Source organism: Sapajus apella, unplaced genomic scaffold (assembly GCF_009761245.1).
Source record: "Sapajus apella isolate SASKATOON/1434 unplaced genomic scaffold, GSC_monkey_1.0 scaffold123, whole genome shotgun sequence".
Classification (NCBI taxonomy): Eukaryota; Metazoa; Chordata; class Mammalia; order Primates; family Cebidae; genus Sapajus; species Sapajus apella.
In genome coordinates this window covers 2,609,452-2,613,556 of record NW_022437063.1, presented here as the reverse complement: position 1 = coordinate 2,613,556, position 4,105 = coordinate 2,609,452, and the positions used below count along the sequence as shown (strand labels likewise).

Genomic DNA, 4,105 nt, shown 5'->3' with positions numbered 1-4,105 from the left:
CTCCACCCGGGGGTCCTGACGCTTCCTCTCCACCCCACCTGGGGTCCCCCCCCCCTCCCAGGGGTCCTGATGCTTCCTCTCCACCCCACCTGGGGTCCCCACCCTCCTCCTCCACCCGGGGGTCCTGACGCTGCCTCTCCACCCCACCTGGGGTCCCCACCCTCCTCCTCCTGCACCCATTGGGTCCTGACGCTTCCTCTCCACCCCATCTAGGGTCCGCCCCTCCTCCTCCTGCATCCGGGGGTCCTGACGCTTCCTCTCCACCCCACCTGGGGCCCCCACCCTCCTCCTCCTCCTCCACCCGGGGGTCCTGACGCTTCCTGTCCACCCCGTCTGGGGTCCCCCTCTCCTCCTCCTCCCAGGGGTCCTGACGCTTCCTCTCCACCGCACCTGGGGTCCCCACCCTCCTCCTCCTCCTCCTCCTCCACCCTGGGATCCTGACGCTTCCTCTCCACCCCACCTGGGGTCCCCACCCTTCTCCTCCTCCACCCGGGGGCCCTAACGCTTCCTCTGCACCCCACCTGGGGGTCCTGACGCTTCCTCTCCACCCCACCTGGGGCCCCCACCTTCCTCCTTCTCCACCCCGGGTCCTGATGCTTCCCCTCCACCCCGCCTGGGGTCCCCACCCTCCTCCTCCTCCCGGGGGTCCTGACGCTTTCTCTCTGCCCCACCTCAGTCCCCAACCTCGCCCTCCACCCAGGGGGTCCTGGTCCTTCCTCTCCATCCCAGTCTCCCCCTGGGCCCTGTTCTCTATCCTCATTCCTTCTGCTTCAGGGACGTCTTTGGCCCTTGGCCCTGGTTACTCTGGTCCCTTTCCCTTTGTCATCCAAAATTGAAGTGACAGAGAGCTGTCGAGGAGGTAATGGGTTTCAAGCAGCCAGAAACCACCAGTTAGATCCAAGGGAGCTTTGACCCTGGAATGTAGTGATGACCCACTTTACTGAGATTTTGCTAAGTTCCTGGCAGCACCGTCTTTGGTTAGCCTGGTGGATAGCTGCTCTCTCCATTGTATAGTTGGGGAAACTAAGGTCTGGAGAGGTCCTTCTGAGTATTTGCAATGGTCTCTACTAATAAAACAAAAATCAGCCAGGTGAGGTGGTGCACACCTGTATCCCAGGTACTCGGGAAGCTGAGGCAGGAGAATGGCTTGAACCCAGGAGAGGGAGGTTGCAGTGAGCCGAGACCGTGCCACTGCACTCCAGCCTGGGTGACAGAGCGAGAGTCTGTCTCAATCAATCAGTGAATCAATAAGGCCTGAAACAGTGGCTCATACCTGTAATCCCAGCACTTTGGGAGGTGGAGGCGGGCAGATCACTTGAGGTCAGGAGTTCAGGACAAGCCTGGCCAACATAGTGAAAGGCTGCCTCTACTAAAAATAGAAAAATTAGCCAGGCATGGTGGCACCCACCTGTAGTCCCAGCTACTTGTGAGGCTGAGGCAAGAGAATCGCTTGAACCCGGGTGGTGGAGTTTGCAGTGAGTGGAGATGGCACCACTGCACTCCTGCCTGAGTGACAGAGCAAGACTCTGTCTCTAAATAAATAAATAAATAAAATGCACAGTTCTGTGGTTTTTAGTATATTCAAAAAGTTGTGCAACCATCATCACCATCTGCTTCCTAAACATTTTCATTGCCCCCAAAGAAACCTTGTACTCATTGGCAACCACTCCCCATTATCTCCTCTCTGCCTAGCCCCTGGCAACTGCTCATCCACTTTCTACTTCTGTGGATTTACATATTTGGGACATTTCATATAAATAGAGTCAGACAATATATGGCCTTCTGACATATATGGTGTCTGACTTCTTTGACTTAGCATAATGTTTTTTCAGGTTCATCTATGTTGCCTCTTGTACTTATTTCCTCTTTATTGCTGATAATATTCCACTATATAAATATACTACGTTTTGTTTATCCATTCATCAATTTATGTTTGGATTGCTGCCACTTTGTGGTATGTTATGCTGCCTTGACTCACTTGACAGACTATAACCTTTATTAGGCAGGGACAATATTAATGGAATGAATGGATTTGGATGGGGAAGTATTTATTTTAGGCAGATTTAAATAAGGATTGACTTACTGATTTAAAAAGTTTCTGTTTAGCTTTGTTACTTAATAAGTAATAAATTACTTAATAATTTAATTCAGTGAATGCTTATCTTGTCCTATTTGCACTGTCTTATAATGGCCCTCAATGTGCAGATTATCCATTAACTCAAAAAACCTGTTTCATGCCTGTTAGTTGATTGAGACTCAGCTAAGTAAATTTAAAGCAATTTACTTCTAGTTCTTTTTAGAAAGATCCTAAACCTCTAAAATTAAGACATATTTCTAGTGGTTGGTAGTGTTCCTTTGCTTTGTTCACTGCAACCTCTCTGCTTCTTGGGTTCAAGCAATTCTCCTGCCTTAGCCTCCCGTAGCTGGGACTACAGGCACGTGCCACCACAGCTGGCTAATATTTTGCATTTTAGTAGAGATGGGGTTTCACCATGTTGGCCAGGGTAGTCTCGAACTCCCAACCTCAGATGATGCTCCCAACTGGGCCTCCCTAAGTGCTGAGCTGCTGTACCTGGCCTGAAAATTGAAATTGCTTTGTGGATATAGGGGAGATGTGAAAAGGGGAAATAATAGCGTTGGTGATAGCTGCATGGGCCAGTGGTTGGGTAACAGATTTAACATTGAAGTTAGGAAGGCACACTACCCTTAGGTTCATTAATTTGTTGGGAGAACTCACAGTACTCTACATATAGTTGAACTCAGTATTGTTTATTACAGTGAAGAAATACAAAGCACACTCAGCAAAGGGGAAGGGCATATAGGGCAAGGTCTTAGGAAATCAGGTGCAAGATTCTAAGTCCTTACCCATTGGTGTCACTCATTGCTTCATTCCTCCAGCAGCTAGTCCACACATGTGAAACGTTACCCACCAGGGAACCTGACTAAAGAGTCAGTGTGCAGTGTTTTTGTTGGGAGATTGTCCCATAGGCACCGTTTGCCTATCATGTTCCCAAATTCCAGAATCTTCTTAGGCCAGACCTTCTTCAAAAGAAATTATAAATTAATATTCCAGAGTTCTACAAAGAAAGCATATGTTCAGCTTAAATCATATTGTTTGCACAAATAGTTTAGGCACAGTGAGCCACTCTTAATAGGGAATGTTAGAAACCCTCCCAGCATCCAAATCCAAATCCCTGTGAGGCAGCCAACCTTGTAAGTGGGACCTTCAAAAGATAACAGTATCAGGCCTGCTATATAAATTTTATTAATTTTCTGTAGCACCACTCTTATACCAATCATAAACAGTTTTAATCTAGCCCTTGAAAAGATCCTGGATTTAGTTAGCCTCTCTCTCTTTTTTTTTTTTGGGGGGGCGTTGGAGTTAGAGTCTCTCTCTGTCACCCAGGCTGGAGTGCAGTGGTGCAATCTCTACTCACTGCAACCTCTGCATCCTAGGTTTAAGCGATTCTCCTGCCTCAGCCTCCCGAGTAGTTGGGATTACAGGCATACACCACCATGCCCAGCTAATTTTTGTATTTTTAGTAGAGATGGGATTTTGCCATGTTGGCCAGGCTGGTCTCGAACTCTTAACCTCAGGTGATCCGCCTACCTCACCCTCCCAAAATGCTAGGATTCCAGGCGTGAGCCACCATGCCCAGTCTTAGCCTCTCTTTTTAAAAGTATATGAGGATTTGGTGTTGCACCAATGCTTTAGGTGATAATTTCCATATTTACAAAATGAGGATAACAGAAATTTCATGAAGTTAAATGATTTGCCATGCTGTGATACCTAATAATGGAAGAGAGCTGGGATTTAGATTTGTGTATTTCAGTCCTTAAATTTAGACCTCTTAATAGTCTACAATAGATGCGTAGAAGAAACAAATTATCTACATCAAATTTTTCAGTCATGCATTTTGGACATTGTTAAAAAAGGACATGTGTATTGGCTATATTTCACTTCAGTTGGTTGCCTGATTTCATCAGCTCTGAGCAGGGCTTTTTATCATTAAGAATGAATAATGGGGCCGGGCGCGGTGGCTCAAGCCTGTAATCCTAGCACTTTGGGAGGCCGAGGCGGGTGGATCACGAGGTCAAGAGATCG

General features: G+C 47.7%; 1 protein-coding gene across 1 annotated transcript in view; it reads left to right on the top strand.

The window, feature by feature from the left end:
• Positions 1–4,105, top strand: part of SMC1B (structural maintenance of chromosomes 1B) — a 78,546-nt gene that overhangs the window by 400 nt on the left and 74,041 nt on the right. The window lies entirely within an intron of this gene.